General features: G+C 35.6%; 1 protein-coding gene across 6 annotated transcripts in view; it reads right to left on the reverse strand.

The window, feature by feature from the left end:
• The window catches only part of FUT8 (fucosyltransferase 8), a 302069-nt gene that overhangs the window by 208677 nt on the left and 74322 nt on the right, over positions 1-19070 (reverse strand). Inside the window, exon 3 of one of the 6 annotated variants that reach the window (XM_032875173.1) lies at positions 338-423. The exons of the other annotated variants lie outside the window; for them this stretch is intronic. The gene's annotated coding sequence lies outside the window, so the exon portion shown is untranslated. The remainder of the gene's footprint in view (positions 1-337; positions 424-19070) is intronic. 6 annotated transcript variants of the gene reach the window in all.

Raw genomic sequence — 19070 nt, forward strand, 5'->3', positions numbered from 1 at the left:
TTCTATTTCTGGTTGCCCCATCAACAGGTTCTCTCCTTATTCAAGCTTTTAGCATATCTAATAAAATGTAAGAAATATAGACAGCAGATGGAGCAGGTCACTTGGTCTGACAAAAACAAAGAATCCCAAACACAAGAGACTGTAAGAAAGTATACTTCATCACATAACAGAGAGATTCTTCACTATGAGAAACAGGGTAATTCTGGGACCCTGTAAAAGTTATCTTCAAGGGGGCTGGATAGATGTTCCTCAAGCAACCCTTTAATCACCTATGTCCTTTTCAAGGTATCCAACCCAGATATTAAAATCTAGAACCTATCCCACTGACAATACTCACCGAATCTAAAATTATACATTCTTTGTGGCACTTTGACTCAGCTACTGATTCATGTCTGGACACCTAAAAAATCAGTAAGCTCCCATCTGCAACCAGTAGAAGAGCCCAAGTTTAGACTTTTACCACATTACAATGCAAGTTAAAAATCTGTCCACTCTTACTTAAAGGTTCAAAAAACAGAAGATATGTAAGAAAAAGTCAAAATATTCACTTTGTCACTTGTGGCATACCAAGTCTCATGGAATTCGAGCAGATTCTGGGGGCACATTTCTTTAACTTAAGCCACAATCTGGTTCAGCTGAACCTCTTAGTACCCTTTTCATATTCTGTCATACATTATAGACATTTGCATTATATATTATACATATATTATATATACTATATATTTTGTTTCTTCCCCAAATTACGCAGGACTCGATCTTCCTGAATTCAAAAGTCTACAACCCTGGTTCTGACATATTGGATACTCAAGTATTTGTCAAGCTGGATTGAATCTATAATTATAAAAAATATATTATATACCTCGTGAAGTCTTCAGTTTTTAAAACATTTCATGTGACTTCATTTGATTATTCTAACAATCTTATAGTCATATCCAAGACCTAAACTCATTTTTCATGAAGTACCTTAATTGAAGCTCAGAAGTTAAAGTAATTCAAAATTATTCATTTTGTATGTCTTAAATACACAAACCTTAAATCCAAGCCTATGCTGGTCATTGCTGACAAGCCCAGAACTGCATCGACCTGTATCACACACCACACCACACTACAGCCTTTTTCAGAGAGCACCAGTAGAGAAAGCAAGAAGACGAAAGAAGAGACAATGACAACATCAAGTTTTGGTAATGAGATAAATAGGTAGCCAGCCCCTAAATAAAATTAAATTACTTTTCACACTTCATTTTTCCTATCTTTTTAAAGCTTCAGTTTTATTTTCCTTCCTAATAGTTTCTTTCTGTTAAGTTTCTTCCTTTATTTTTACATAATTAGTTGTATCTTCATCATCAAAATTATATTCAATCTCAAATAAGCCAATCTATGTTTTAAGTTATGTAATTTTGTAAATACAGTTCTTTATTCTGTCTTAATGAATGTATTAAACTATTCATTTGAATTCAGCAGTATTCTCTGAAATGGCTTTTGTTCAATTTTATCTCTCTAAAAATAACCTACTATATAAGTCCACATTCTGCTGATACTCCCACTTAGATTCCTGTGAGGAAAGAACTAGCAGTTTCTCGCTAAAAGTACCTACAATGAGCAATCAATCGACATTAGCTGACATCCAAGATTCTAAGAGCAAAGTTAACTTGCTACCTTTGTCACTCTTGAGTTCATATTTAGAATGTCCAATAAATGTCCTATTTATTTCCAAATCAATAACTTAATTCACTCTACTTCTTTGAATCTTTTTCCTCATGTAAAAGAAAACTGGTCTAGAGTTTTGGAATTTCTTTAAAATCTAAAGAGTTCCTGGTCTAGAGATTTAAACCCAAGTTTATTTACCCTCTAAAAGTTGATTTCTTTTTTTTAAGATTTTATTTATTTATTTGAGAGCGAGGAGAGAGGGAGAGAGCATAAGCAGGCAGAGGGGTAGCAGGGGAGAGAGAAACAGAATCACTGCTGAGCAAGGAACCTGATGCGGGGCTCAATTCCAGGACCCTGGGATCATGACCTGAGCTGAAGGCAGATGCTTAACTGACTGAGCCACCCAGGCACCCCTAGAAGTTGATTTCTTAAACTAATGCACATATTTGTATCTTTTCTACCCACTGTACTTGAAGGTAAGAGCCATATATCTTTGTAACCTTATCCCTTTGAACATGGTGGTATACACATACAGGTATGTTTCATTTGCTCACCTGCCTGAAAGTGTTAAATTATTAACTTTTGCAGAAGACTTCTTGAATTTCCCTATGTGTGATTCAACCACAAATAACTACAATTTTTAAACAAATTCTGAGAATATAACACTGCAAAATTACAGTTAGAATCCAAGTTAAGTTACTGTAGTCCATGAATGATATTCAGCGTAACTAACATCTGCTAAGGAGATGGCAATTAACTGAGACAGAGAGTTTGGCCCCAAACCTCGCTCAGCCATATTTTTCATAACCCTTATGGCCAATCTCTGACTAACAGCAAACCAGACCTCAGAATGAAATCCACATCCCTAGATCATAAAGCTAAGGAAGGAAGAGTGAGGGGAGTACTAACAAGGATGTATATTTAACTTCTGATTTATCATAACAGAACTTTCTCCAATTAAAGATTTACCAAATTTGTTTTTAGACAAGGTTAAAGTTAACTTCCTATAGAGTAAAATTTGAAGGAATATTTTTGAAAAATATTTGAAGTAAAATTTCAAGAAAAACATAGACGTAAGGTGTAACAGATTCCCAGTCAGCTTGTAATAGCAGCATCATTTAGCTCAAATTTAAATTTAAAGACTATTATCCCCCTAAGTAGTTTTAGCAGATGCCTGAACCTTGATAAAAATTAATAAACTATGTTTGGAATACACATATATCTGTAAAATTAAATACAGAAACAAGCTGATAAAAATCACTTAACTGTGCATAGAGTAGTAAAACTAAAAAGGTTTCGGAAAATCTTAATGAAGAGTCACATATAATCATCACATCTGCATGCAGTTAAACATATGGCTCTTCAGTTTCAGGAATCCTGAGTGCACCAAAACTTTTACAACTAAATTTGGGTTACTTAGGGTGAGGGAAAGAGATGCAAAAGGGGAGTGGAGCCTTTAAAAACCCCTATTTTGACTAAATCTGCAGCTGTAATTACAGCTGTTCCGAAGCTTTCTTGGAACTGCCTAATTACATTTTTTTTTTAAATAATAACAACCAAAAGTAAGTTTAACAAACTGAAGAATGACAGGAGGACTTCATAGTTAAAAGCTATTTTTTATATAAAATTAATTTCTTATTGTTTTGGCTCTGCAACTAATAGATAAAAATTGTTATATAAGTCCAAGAAACCTTCTCAGTTTCCTTGGGTTTTGGAATTTTTAATTTTTTTAACATTAAAAAGTACATTAGAAAGTATATAGCACTTCTTTCCTTTGGTAATTTTGCAGAAACTCTAATTTTTTTTTTCTCCTTCCCCATGCCACCTATTTTGTGTAACTGAGACCAGTCTATGACATAAATTGCATACATGTATGATATCAATAAACAACATAAGCCTTTTGCTATCATTCTAACATACTGTACTACCCCCTACTTTTCCACAGGGTATACATTTTAAGACCCCCAGTGGAATGAAATCTCAGATAGCACCAAACTCTATATATACTATTTTTGATCCTATACATGCATACCTTTGAAAAAGTTTAATTTATAAATTAGACACAGTAAGAAACTAGCAACAATCACTAAAAATAAAATAGAATAGTTATACTATAATAAAAATACCAATGTGGTTTCTCTTTCTGAAAATATCTCATCACCCCTCTTCTTATAACGATGTGGGATGATACATGGCCTACATGATGAGATAAAGTGTAGCGAATGATATAGGAATTGTATTGACATAGCGTTAAGCTAGTTACTGACCTGAAATCAGAAGGAGGACCATCTGCTTCTGGACTATGGCTGACTGTGGGTAACTCAATCTTGTGAAAAGGAAAACTGTGGATAAGGGGAACTGTTGTATTCTCTAATGGTATATACTGAAAAGAGTTGTATCATGCAGCAACATAAATGAAGTTATATACCTTTTAAGACTTACCTTGTGTTATATTTTAGATATGACTGGCATCTCTGTTAATTCCCTGGAATAATTATTCATTCAAAAAGATAACATTTGAAAATCACAACTCTGATTCCAGTTGAAGATGGTGACAAGATCCCAAAATCACCTCCTCCCAGAGACATATTGAATCCATATCTAACCATGAAACAAGTCCCTCTGAAATTAATCCAGAAATCAGCTGAGTGACTACTACACAGAGGACAAATAAAAAACATAAACTGAATGGGTAGGAAAGACTGAGAAACATTCTTTCCATAACCCCCACTCCCAGCACAGCAACATACTACTGGGAGAGAATTCACAACTACTGACTTCTCCCTGAAGAGTAAAGATTTTCTGGGGTGCCTGCGTGGCTCAGCTGGTTGAGCATCCAACTCTTGGTTTTGGCTCAGGTCATGATCTCAGGGTCATGAGATGGAGCCCCACTTGGGGTTCTGTGCTGAGATTCTTTCCCTCTTCCCCCCCTCCCCTCCCCTGCTGGTGTGCCCACTTGTGTATGCTCTCTCTCAAATACATAAAATCTTAAAAAAAAAAAAAAAAAAAAAAAAAAAAAAAAAAAAGGAAAGACTAAAGGGTTTCAACGCAACATCTAGTGTCACTTTTAAGACTTCCACCAACTCAGGGACAGACCCCCAAAACACCTAGCTCTGAAAGCCAATGGGGCTTGTGTCCACAAGACCCAGAAAACCATAGCTAACAAAGAAATAGTTCTTGGTGGGCTCCACAGACTCATTGTGGCTATGTCCCCAAAGCTCAGCACAGAGGCAATAGACAAAAATGCCCACCTACCATTCTTTCCTGAAATATGTCTATTTGAGTATCTTAAAAGGTGCAGCCTAAGGGCCAGGTCTCTCATTTAACACACATGTAGGGACAGGTCTTCTCCAGAAACCAGAAAGGTCAGTGAGCACCATCTTTGCATTCCCTCTCTGCCCACCTCTCACTCACTGGCATCTTCCTGAAAGTAATTTGTGTACTCATCCAGTGCTTGGCTTTTGCAGCTGCTACCCAAAGGACATACCCCTTGAGAGCCTAACTCTGGTGGCCAGAGCTTGCATTAGCAGACTCAACAGGATTGCAGCAAATAAATAATTCTATGGTGGCTATCTCCCTCGGGCTCAATGCACAAGGAGCAGACAGAAAGACTCATCTCCCAGTCATTCCCAATAAGAGACCAGTTATGTACTTTAAAAGCTGCTGCCAGAACATGAGGCTTCTAATTTAGCATACATGTACAGACAGATGTCAAGTTTCCATGAAACCTGGGAAGCCAGCAGACACCATCTCTGCATTCTCCCAGTAGATCACTACAAATCACAAATAGCTTCCTAGAAGAGTTATGCACACATCTGGTACTATACTATGGCTGCCACCCAGGGGATGCACTCTTTGATTGCTTGGTTCTGGCAGCCTGCAGGGATTGCATTCGTATGTCCCACAAAACAGTAGCAAACAAAGAAACAGTTCTTAACTGGTTAACTCCCAGGGCTTAGAACAGTGGAGACAAAAACATCCAGATCCCAATCTTTCTCTAAAACACATCTACCTGCATACTTTAAAAGCTGCTACCTGAGGGTCTAGCTTTCATTCAGCTTGCATACACATCGATGACTGATCCTCCACTTGGGGACACAAAGATCTTGGCATACTCTCAGCTACTGAGAGCCATGAAGAAGGCAGTTTGGACAATCACAAAAAGTTTGAGAGATAGCCAAGAGCTAAGGCCAGGCTGAATGATAAGATTCTTCATCTACATGAGACCATTCCATCAAGACTGGGAAATGTGACTGTTTTATCTAATTCACAGAAGCCAACACTGAAAGTTAAGGAAAATGAAGAAACAGAGAAATATGTTATAAACAAATGAACAAAACTCCTGAAACAGATTTTAATAAAAGGGAAATAAGTGATTTACCTGATCAAGAGTAAAAAATAATGATCATAAAGATGTTCACCAAGATCAAGAGAACAATGCATGAATTAAATGAGAATTTCAAAAAAGAGATTAAAAATACAGGAAAGTACCAAACAAAACAAAGAGCTTAATAATTAAATAAGTGAACTGAAAAATTCAACAGAGGGATTTAACAGCAAATTAGATCAGTGGAAGAAAGAATCAGCAAACTTGAAGACAGGACAGTGGAATTCACCCAGTTAGAGAAGTAATGAGTAAGAAGAATGAAAAAGAGAGAATGTAGCTTCAGAGAGTTATGGGACACCATGAAATATACCAATATATGTATTATGTGGTCCCAGAAGGCAAAGAAAGAGAGAAAGGGACTGAAAGCCTATTTGAATAACACCTACCACAGGAAAAGAAACAACCTACAAAATTTCAAACAAGATAAATTTAAACCAAGACTCATTATAATAGTTAAAAGTTAAAGACAAGGACAGAATCTTAAAAGTAGAAAAAGAAAAATTTATTTTACATAATAGGGGATCACCATAAGATAATCAGGAAAATTTTCAGCAAAATCTGAAAAATTTTTGCAGGTGAGAAAGAAGTAGAATGAAAGTCATGAAAGAAGAAAGTACCAGCCCAAAATATTCTCCCCAGCAAAGCTGTCCTTCACAGTTGTAGGAGAGTCTTCCAGGAATGTAAAAGCTTAAGGAGTTCACTGATACTATACCAGCTTTATAATAAATGTTAAGATGACTTCTTCAAGCTGCAAACTAAAGAATGCTTATTAGTAACAACGAGACAAACTAAAGAAAAAATCTCCCTGGCAAAAGTAAATACATAGTTAAATTCAGATTACTATAATTTGTAATGAAGGTGGGTAAATTACTTGTGAATCTAATATGAAGGCACAAAGATAAAACTAGTAAAAATAACAATTTGTTATGGATACATAATTGGATACACAAGGCAAAATGATGTAAATAATGACATCAAAAACAAAATGCATGGGGGTAATAGAGAAAAAATAGAGAATGTTAGTAGTATGCATTTGACATAAATTGCTACCAACTTAAAATACACTATTACAAGTATAAAATCTTTTATATAAGCCTCATGGTAACCACAAAGTAAAAACTACAACAAAAGATTAAGAAAGCTAGGCATACCACTATAGAAAATCACCAAATAACAAAAAAGAGATAAAAGAAGGAACAAAGGAATTACAATACAGCCAGAAAACAATTAACAAAATGATAATAATAAATCCATATCTATCAATAATTACTTTAAATGTAAGTGGACTAAGTTCTCTTATATATCTTAAGGGTACGTACAGACTGAAAGTAAAGGAATGGAAAAAGACATTTTAGGCAGATCGAAACCAAAAGGGAGCAAGACCAGTTATACTTATATCAGACAAAATAGCATTCAAAGCAAAAGATCACAAGAAGAGACAAAGAAGGTCATTACATAAGGATAAAGACGTCAATCCAACAAGTAGTTGTAATATTTTTAAATATTTATCTATCCAATACAGAAGTACCTAAAATTAAAAAGCAAATAATAACAGATCTGAAGAGAGAAACAGACAGCAACACAATAATTATAGAAACTTCAATACCCCACTTTCAACAATGTATTGTTCATCTAGAAAAAAATATCAATACGGTGGGGTGCCTGGGTGGCTCAGTGGGTTAAAGCCTCTGCCTTTGGCTCAGGTGTAGATCCCAGGGTTCTGGGATCGAGCCCCGCATCAGGCTCTCTGCTCAGCAGGGAGCCTGCTTCTACCTCTCTCTCTGCCCGCCTCTCTGCCTACTTGTGATCTCTGTTGAATAGATAAATAAAATCTTAAAAAAAAAAATCAATATGGAAACACTTAACTTAAACTACACATTTGACCATATGGCTTCAAGAGAAATTTACAGAATATTCCACCCAAAAGCAACAAAATACTTAATTACCAATGGAACATTCTCCAGAATACATCATGTTAGGCCACAAAACAAGTCTTAATAAATTTAAGAAAAATTAAATCATATCAAGCATCTTTTCTATAGTATCAAACTAGAAATCAATTATAAGAAGAAATCTGAAAAATACACAAATATATGAAGATTAAACAACATGCTACTAATGCTGACAAATGGGTCAAAGAAGAAATTTAAAAAATCTATGGGCAAATTAATATGGAAATACACAATATAAAAGCTTAAGGGCTACAGCAAAAGCACTTCTAAGAAGTAAGTTCATAGCAATTACTACCCACATTAAGAAAAAAAGAAAAAGTTCAAATAAACAGCCTAAATTTACTCAAGGAAAAAAAAATTTTTTAAAGAACTAGAAAATAGCAAACTAAACCCAAAGTCAGTTTAAAAAAAAAGAAAGAAAGAAAAACCACAGATCAGAGTGGAAATAAATGAAACAGAAATTGAAAAGACAATAGAAAAAATAATGAAACTAAGAACTGGTTTTTTTAAAGATAAAATAGACAACATTTAGCTAGACTAACAAAGAAAAATGTGAAAGAACTTAAATAAAACTATAAATGAATGAGGAGACATTACAAATGGTATCACACATATATAAAGGATCATAAGGGACTATATAATTACATACAACAAATTGGACAACCTAAGAAAGGGACAAATTCCTAGAAATATACCAACCTACAAAGACTGAATCATGAAGAAACAGAAAATGAGAACAGACCAATTACTAGTAAGACGATTTGATCAGTAATCAAAAACCTTCCTACAAAAAAGTCAGGACCAGATGGCTTCACTGGTAATTCTACCAAACATTTTAAAAAGAATTATTATCAATCCTTTCCAAAGGCTTCCAAAAACTTGAAGAGAAGGGAACATTTCCAAATTCACTTTATGAAGCCAGCATTATCCTTATAATCAAAACCAAACAAGGACACTATAAAAAGGAAACCTACCAGACAATATCCCTGATGAATATGAATGCAAAAATCCTCAACAAAATATCAGTAAACAGAATTCAACAACATATTAAAAGGATCACACACCATGATCAAGAGGGTTTTATCCCTGGGATGCAAAGATGGTTCAATATAGGCAAATCAGTAAATGTAATATCACACATAAAATGAAGGATAAAAATCATACTGGAGTACACCGGGATGCTCAGTTAAGCATCCAACTCTTGATTTTGGCTGAGGTCATAATCTCAGGGTTGTGAGATCAAGCCCACATCAAGCTCTTACACTAGGCATGGAGTCTGCTTAAGATTCTCTTTCTCCCTCTGCCCCTCTCCACCCCACCCCACCCCTCAAAAATCAAATTATCATCTCTAAAGATAAAGAAAACATTTAACGAAATTCAACATTCTTTCATGATTAAGAATTCTCAACAAATACCTAAACATAATAAAGGTCACATATGACAAGCCCACAGCTAACATCATCCTCAACAGTGAAAAGCTGAAAGTTTTCCCTCTAAGATCAGGAACAAGACAAGGATGCTCACTCTCGCCACTTTCATTCCACACAGTACTGGAAATCCTAGCCAGACATTAGGCAAGAAAAAGAAAAAAGACATCCAAATTGGAAAAGAGTTAGTAAAACTCACTATTTGCAGATGACATATTATATACAGAAAGTGCTAAGACTCCACCAAAAAGCTGTTAGAACCAATCAACGAATTCAGCAAAGATGCATGATACAAAATCAATATACAAATATCAGTTATGTCTATATATACTAACAACAACAAGTTGTTATAAACAAGTTGTGTTTATATATACTAACAACAAACTAGCAGAAAGAATAATTAAGAAAACCCCATTCACAACTGCATCAAAAAAAAATACTTAGGAATAAATTTAGCAAAGGAGGTAAAAGATTTGTGCATGAAAACTACAAGACACTGATGAAAGAAACTGAAAAAGACACAAATAAATGGAAATCACAAAATCTGTGCTCACAGATTAGAAGAATATTGTTAAAATGTCCAAACACCCTAAGACAATGTACAAATTCAATGCAATCCCTTTCAAAATTCCAATGGCATTTTCTCAGAACTAAAACCAATAATCCTAAAATTTGTAATCAACCACAAAAGCCCCCAAATAGCCACAGGAATCTTGAGAGAGACCAAAGCTAGAGGCCTCACACTTCTTAATTTCAAAGTACACTACAAAGCTATAGTAAACAACACTGGCATTAAAACAGATATATGAATCAACGAAACAAAACAGAGAGCTCAAAAATAAACTCATGCATATATGGTTAATTAATAAACTCTCGTATACATGGTCAATTAGTATTTGACAAGCCAAGAATATACAATGGGAAAAGGATAGTCTCTTCAAGAAACGGTGCTGGGAAAACTGGACAACCACAATCAAAAGAATGAAACTGGGCCCCTATCTTACAAGACAGACCAAAATCAACTCAAAATGACCTGAAACGATAAAACTTCTAGAAGATAACATAAGGGGTAAGCTCTTTGACATCAGTCTTCAATGATTTTTTTTCCAATTTCAAAACACAAAAAGTAAAGGTGATGAAAACAAAATAAACAAATGGGACAATATCAAACTAAAAAGCTTTTGGGCAGCCGGGAACGGTAGCAGCTCTTCCTGCCCCACTGTGCTTCAATAATACCTCCATTTTAAAGAAAGAAAGAAAAAAAAAAAAAAAAAAGCTTCTGTACACCAAGGGATATCATCAACAAAATGAAGAGAAAACCTACAGAATGGGACAAAATGTTTTCAAACCATATACTTGATAAGGGCTTACTATCCAAAATATACAAAGAACTCATGCTATGTGAATAGCAATTAATCAATCGATAAATAAATCCGATTTAAAAACTGACATTTTTCCACAGAAGATCTATAAACGGCTATCAGGTATGTGAAAAGGTGGCTCAGCATTACTAGATATCACCAAATATACAGTTTTGCAAATCAAAACTATAATGAGATATAACCTCACACCTGTTAGAATGGCTATCACAAAAAAAGAAATGTAATTTAACAAGTGTTGGTGAGGGTGTGAACAAAAGGTAACCCTTGTTCACTGCTCGCAGCAATGTAAACTGATGCAGCATTACTTTGGAGAAAGTATGGAGCTTTCCTCAAAAAATCAAAAACAGAATTACCCAAATGATGTAGACATCCCTCTCTTCTCAGTATACACCCTAAGGGAATAGAAACAAGATCAGGACACTCCCAGGTTCACTGCAATACTATTCACAATAGCTGAGATATGGAAACAACCTAAGTTTCCATCCACAGATGAATGGATATATTATGTGGGGTGTATATGTATATATGTATGTGTATGTATGTGTTTGTGTATGTACATACATATATGTATATATATGTAATATTATTCAGCCATGAGAAAAAGAAATTCTGCCATTCCAACAATATGAATAAATCTTAAGAGTATTATACTACGTGAAATAAGTCAGACAGAGAAAATACTGCATGCTATCACTTACACATAGAATCTGCCAAAAAAAAAAAAAAAATCCAACTCATACTAACAGAGGGTAGAAAAGTGTCTGGGACTGGACGGTGTGGGAAATAGGGAGAGCTTGGTAAAGGAGTGCAGATTTGGGGCACCTGGGTGGCTTAGTCTTTAAGTGTCTGCCTTAGGCTCAGGTCATGATCTCAGGGTCCTGGGACAGAGCCCCATACTGGGCTCCCTGCTTGGCAGGGAGTCTGCTTCTCCCAGTGCCCCTCCTGCTTGTACTCTCTCTCTCTCTCTCAAATAAATAGATAAAATATTTTTTCTAAAGAGCAAATGAAGCTATTTTCTTTAGAAGAAATAAAGGATGAAAACTTCCAGAGTTCCTAAGATTAAAAGATATAAAGGCTATAAACGATACTTCTCAGAAAATTAAAGAAAGCTAAGATAGTGACATTTGTATCATATCACCAAATGTTACAAATGGAGGAGAATGAGATGTAAGAAGCGCAGTAATATATGAGGTAGAAAAGATTCTCACAAGTGACTTACTATTTAGTTGTAGACAAATCTTATCTTTAACTTCCTCTATCAAAAAAAGAAAGCCACCTTATGGAAATATTTTGATATTTTGCAAACAAAAAAAACATAAATAACTTTCTCATAATTTACGGGAAAGTGCTTAACTATACATGACAATACTAAAATATTGATTATATCTGACACATTTACCTTGAGAGGTTCACAGTAAATCAAATATATTTTTTACAGTTATGGTAAGTACATCCATGTAGAAATAGCAGATATGCCATTCTTCATATATTTTTTTCCCACTCAAGTTATTTTGAAAAGTACAAGGCCTATGGTAAGCTTGATTAGGAAAAAAATAATAAATTTGCCTCCTCTTCTATATTCTGAAAAATTAGAACAAAATGTCACAATAATCCTAAATATGGTGGCCAAATATTCATACTTTCTGAATGTTTGAATAGGCCAAAGTCTTCCTTGGATGCTAACTAAGGCAACCTTGTATTTACATTAAAAGCTAAGTAAGCATTACAAAAGGAACACAGGAAGCCACAAAGCGAGAGGCAAACTATCAAATAATAAAAGGACTTATGTATTCAGAGAGGACAAGGATAATTTAATTTCAAAGCACAGATTATATTTACAGGAGAATGGATTCACCTATAGTCAGAAAGTACCTCATAAAGGCAAAGAAATCACCTGAAGCACCAAACTCAGGAATGAACAATGTTAAGTACCAGCTGCCAGAAACCAGTAATGCATTAAATAGATACAAGGGAAGAGATGATCCATTTAGTCACAAGCGGAGCTCTCTGAAAGCACAGGTAGGCTTTGGAAGGTTAGATGCAAATACCAATGTTCACAAACCCATCTATCAAAAATAATTTCATTTGACTTCTACCAGAATCATCACAGAAAGATAAGGCAAAATAAAAAGAAAAAATCAATTGCAATTTAAGTTTAAGCTGTGTCATCATCTAAAATAGCTGCGGCAAAACCCTACTTGAATCTCCCTTCCAGCCATTTGTCTACTTTGAAGTGAAGCTTTTTGTTATCATACATTACCATTTTCTCTACTGCAGAGCATCTACATAACGTAATCCAAAACACAATACAAAGAAGGCTGGAAGCAAAGACTAAGGGAGCTTTCTAGTTCTACAAAATACTTAATTCCTTGATCTTTATAGTTTCATAAAGATATTACCTCTGAGATCAAGAGCTAGAAAGAGTCTAAAATCATGACGAAGATAAAGGGCCCTTATACTAGTCGTGCGGGTGCAGGAAGAGAAAACTGGAAGAGCCAATGATAGAAAAACCTACTGTGCAGACACTAAAAGCCTGAGAACTTTGCACTGATCCTCTCATGTCTTTGACTGACCCCCACAGCTGCTTATCCTCAAACTTCTTGAAAAAAATCTGCCCAAGAGCTACTAATCTACAAGATCAATTCTCTGAGAGTCATTCTTGACCAACTATTCCCCCAAACTAATTGAACTATGTCTAACCCCTCCTGCTAATACCCTATAAATTCTGCCATCCTTCTTCAAATTAGAACTCACTTTCAGAATATCTTCTAATATAATCTTATGCTCACAGTGCTCTGATTAATTTTCTTTCAAAATATGAGAAGTTCTAGGAGGTCAACCCAGCAGGAATTCGCTTCAGTTTTTATTTTCTCTATGGGTTTCAAGCTAACTGTGGGCCCTACTTCTGTGTTTATATATAATCACCAGGGAAATAGGCAACAGAAAAGTAATGCTTCTATTGGTCATTAAAAAAAATAATAAAGACAAAGACAAACTATTAAGCACCTAACTATACTGCTATGCACTTTAATGTAACTGATTCTATTTAATCTTCATTACAACCCTTGGGATAAATATTTTTATGTTCCTTCTACAGATGAGAAATTAGAAACTTAGTATAAGAAACTTACTGAGTTAGCAAGTGGAAAATACAGGATTTAAACCCAATTATCCCAGGGCAATCCTTTCCACTTCACCAAAGTCACCAGCTACATTGCCTTAACTCCAATTATTGTCTATAAGAAACAACTGCATACTTTCTGAGCCCCTTGTGTTCTGTTAGGTCTACTTATTTGCTTTTCTCAATCTTTAAGTAAGCCTCTATGCTTTAAATTTTTCTTCATGTAATTCATCTATTGTTTTCACTTCTTCTTAAGCACTTACCAAAGACCCTTAAGTATCTGTATCCTATAGCTCTCTCCCTTAAATAATGTTAAATATAAATTTAGGGTTAAAACAATTGTACTCAATCAAAATTTCTTTAGTAGGTATGTATTTTAGGGCTACTTCTCAGACTTTTCTGTTTTTTTTTTCACATCACAGCTCGAGAATTAGACTCTATTAGCATTATTGTAATTTATATTTTAACCAATTAGAGATGATATTGCACATAAAATATTTTTAAAACCCAGGTATTATACATGCAGATTAATTGGCTTTTTTTAGGGAAGGAGGTCATTTTTTGGCGGAAAAAAAATACTAACAAAACCGTACATAACAACAGATGTTTGCATTACCTAGAGCTAAAACATAAATAAATAGTAACTCTCATCTCAACAGACACACACAAAAAAGCATTTGACAAAATCTAACATCCATTCCCGATTTGAAAAGTCTCTACAAACTAGGAATAGAAATGAATTTAATCAACTTATCTATGAAAAATCTACAATTAACATCATAATCATACTTAATTATGAAAGAATGGATATTCTCCTGCTAATATTAGAAGCCAAACTAGAATGTCCTGTCACCATTTCTCTTCAACATTATACCAGAGAGTTTAACCAATGAGGTCAAGCAAGAAAAAGAAATAAGAGGAACACAAATTGGAAAGAAAGGAGTAAAACTCTCTTTATTCACAGAAGACATGACTATGTAGAAAATCCGATGGAATCTACCAAACAAAAAACTACTAGAACTAAAAAATAAATTTAGCAAGGTTAAAGCCATAAAAATCAACTGCATTTTTATATATTAGCAATGAAAAACTGGAAAGTGGAATTTAAAAAGAATAATGCTATTTATAAGAGCATAAAAAATATAACACATTTAGGGATAATCTGGAAAAGAGCTGTATAAAAAAAACCATGAAACACGGTAAGAGAGATTGAAATTCTAGAGGCAACTGGGTAGCTCAGTTGGTTGAATGTCCCAACTGTTGGTTTCAGCTCAGGTCATGATCTCAGGGTCTCAAGATCAAGCTCACAACAGGATCCAAGATTAGCGTGGAGTCTGCTTAAGATTCTTTCCCTCAAGACACCTGGGTGGCTCAGTCAGTTAAGCATTTGCCTTCAGCTTGGCATGGTCATGATCCCAGGGTTCTGGGATAGAGTCCCCCACTGGGCTCCTTGCAGGGCAGGGAGCCTGCTTCTCCTTCTGCCTGCCACTCCCCATGCTTGTGCACACACTCTCTCTCTGACAAATAAATAAAATCTTTAACAACAACAACAACAAAGATTCTTTCCCTCTTGCTCCCCCTCTGCTTGTCCCCCCATGCATGTACACTCTCTCTAATAAATCAACAAATAAATGAAATCTTAAAAAAAAACACCTGAAAATCTAAATAAAAGGTGATACTTTATTCATGAATCAAAAAACCCAATACTATTGAGGCCAATTCTCCCCAAATTTATCTATAGATCCCAGTGTAATTCCCCCAGATTTATGAATAAATTCAGTGAAAATCTCAGTAGGCTTTCTTTTTTAGACATTTAGAAACTGCTTCTAAAATTCACATAGAAATATAAAAAACCTAGAAGGGGTTGCATCATTCTAGATACAATCAGGCAAGAGAAGCCACACAGAAATTTGAAAAGGAAAAATTAAGTATAAAGAATCATTAACTAGGGGCACCTGGGTAGCTCAGTGGGTTAAGCCTCTGCCTTCAGCTCAGGTCATGATCTCTGGGTCCTAGGATCGAGTCCCGCATCGGGCTCTCTGCTCCGCAGGGAGCCTGCTTCCTCCTCTCTCTCTCTCTGCTTGCCTCTCTGTCCACTTGTGATCTCTGTCAAATAAATAAAATCTTAAAAAAAAAAAAAAGAATCATTAACTATAACAGGGGCTGGTATAACAACAATTAACTAGTGAGAAGCACAGAAAATACTAAAGAATATAAGAGCAGCTAATATCTCCCAGGGCTGAGACAGGCATGCCTAAGCAAGAGCTTCCTCCAACTCCCTATATGTTCCAGGCCTGAGGTCAGACCTTGTTGGAGAAGGCACAGTGCTAGGTCACTGAATGACAGATAAATTGTTCTGGTGCCATGCCAACAGAATTTGCTGGAAATCTGCCTTGTGCAACTTGCCAGAAATCTGCTCATAGGGGTCTAGGAAAAGCTCTTCATCTGGAAGTATCCTATGAAGCCATTCTGCTACAAACCCACATGAGAGGTACAAAGAGAAGCTAGCCTTGGGTCTCTGGCTGCTGGGTTACTGCTATCCTCTGAGCTCTGTAGAAGCTTAGTGCTGGTGAAGTCATACATGTGGCAAGAACCATACGCTAAGGAAGCCATGTGGGTTGATTCTAAAGAAACTGAGTGTGATATTGGAGCCTATCAAGCAAGCACACAAAAAGTAAGAAGCAAAACTCTTTCCTCTTAGAATGTGTCTGTAGCACTCCATATTGACAAAGCTTAACACTGTGAAAGCTGGCAAAAGAGAAATACTAAAAGGGCCAGATCCATTTTCACTGAACAAGCATAAAGGGTGAATCTGGAACTGAGAGGCAATAAATGAATAACCAGCACAACAGCCAAAATAACACTGAAAAAGAACAAACTTAGATGAGCAACACAACTTGGTTTCATGACTTCTTAATAATACCACAGTAATCCAACCAGAAATACACTCACACATATATGATCAACTGATTTTTGACAAAAAGTGTAGAGACAACAAATCGATATGCAAAAAAATAAACCCTTTTCCAATTTTCACTTTACATAAAAAATACTAATTCAAAATGCATCATAGTACTAATCATGAAACCTAAGACCATGGGGCAGTTGGGTGGCTTAATGGGTTGAGCATCCAACTCTTGATTTTGGCTCTGGTCCAGGGGTTGAGCCCCTTATCAGGCTCCCTGCTCAGCAGGGAGTCTGCTTGTCTCCCTCTGCCCCTCCCCCTGCTTGTGCTCACGCGCTCTCTCTCTCTCTCTCTCTCTCTAAAATAAATAAATCTTAAAAAAAAAAAAACTATTTCCAAAACAAAAAACCTAAAACCATAAAACTTCCAGAAACTAACCTAGGAGAAAGCCCTTATAACCTTGCATTAGGTAAAAATATCTTAGATACAAAAACATGATGGATATAAGAATTAATTGATTGATAGCCTGAGCTTTCATCAAAATTAAAAGTTATTATTCCTCAAAAGATACTGTTAAACAATCATATCAAAAAATGGGCAGAAGATATGAACAGGCACTTCTCCAATGAAGACATACAAATGGCTATCAGACACATGAAAAAATGTTCATCATCACTAGCCATCAGGGAGATTCAAATTAAAACAACACTGAGATACCACCTTACACCAGTTAGAATGGCCAAAATTAGCAAGACAGGAAACAACATGTGTTGGAGGGGATGTGGAGAAAGGGGAACCCTCTTACACTGTTGGTGGGAATGCAAGTTGGTGCAGCCACTTTGGAGAACAGTGTGGAGATTCCTCAAGAAATTAAAAATAGAGCTTCCCTATGACCCTGCAATTGCACTACTGGGTATTTACCCCAAAGATACAGATGGAGTGAAAAGAAGGGCCATCTGTACCCCAATGTTTATAGGAGCAATGGCCACGGTCGCCAAACTGTGGAAAGAACCAAGATGCCCTTCAACGGACGAATGGTAAGGAAGATGTGGTCCATATACACTATGGAGTATTATGCCTCCATCAGAAAGGATGAATACCCAACTTTTGTAGCAACATGGATGGGACTGGAGGAGATTATGCTGAGTGAAATAAGTCAAGCAGAGAGAGTCAATTATCATATGGTTTCACTTATTTGTGGAGCCTAACAAATAGCATGGAAGACAAGGGGAGTTAGAGAGGAGAAGGGAGTTGGGGGAAATTGGAAGGGGAGGTGAACCATGAGAGACTATGGACTCTGAAAAACAATCTGAGAGGTTTGAAGCAGCGGGGGGTGGGAGGTTGGGGGAACCAGGTGGTGGGTATTGGAGAGGGCACAGATTGCATGGAGCACTGGGTGTGGTGCAAAAACAAGGAATACTGTTACGCTGAAAAAAAAAATAAAATTAAAAAAAATAAAAAGATACTGTTAAAAGTATGAAAAGACAAGCCACAATCCAGGAAAAAACCTCTGCAAACTTCCACAAAAATATAGAAGCAGCATTCAAAACTCAAAAAAAAAAAGAAAGAAAGAAAGAAAAAAGCATCCAAAACTCGATAATGAGAAAACAACCCAATTTAAAAAAAAAAAGTAAGATGTGAGCAGACGTTTTACCAAAAAAATAAATAAATAAATAAAAATGGTAAATAAACACAAGAAATGGTACTCAATATCATTAGTCATTAGAGAAGTGGAAATTAAAACACAAGGAGATAGTACTAACACCTAACAGAATGACTAAAGTTAAAAGGAATAACCCATATCAAATATCGATAAGATATAGCGAAACTGCCAGCAAGAACAAAAAAAATCATATAGCCATATTGGAAAACAATCTGGAAATTTCCTAAAAATTTACAGACACCTACTATACAATCCAGTCATTCCACACTTATGTATTTACCTAAGAGTAATGAAAATAGATGTCCATACAAAAACTTGTATATTAATGTTCATGGCAGCTTTACTTACAGAAACTAATAACTAAGAAGAACCAAAATTGTCCATCAACAGGTAACTGGATAAACAAACTTAGGTATTATCCGTATGTGTCAGTTATGGACACATACATAGAGACCCCAGCTGTAAAGGAATCTTTCAATGTTTTGTGGTAACAAAATTCCTTTAACTATTCCTTTAACATGAGCACTATGCTAAGCTTTTTCAGTAGAGGGCACTCAAGGGACACTGAAGTAGAAAGAGGCCTTCC

Source organism: Lontra canadensis, unplaced genomic scaffold (assembly GCF_010015895.1).
Source record: "Lontra canadensis isolate GAN:19392208 unplaced genomic scaffold, GSC_riverotter_1.0 scaffold55, whole genome shotgun sequence".
Taxonomy (NCBI): Eukaryota; Metazoa; Chordata; class Mammalia; order Carnivora; family Mustelidae; genus Lontra; species Lontra canadensis.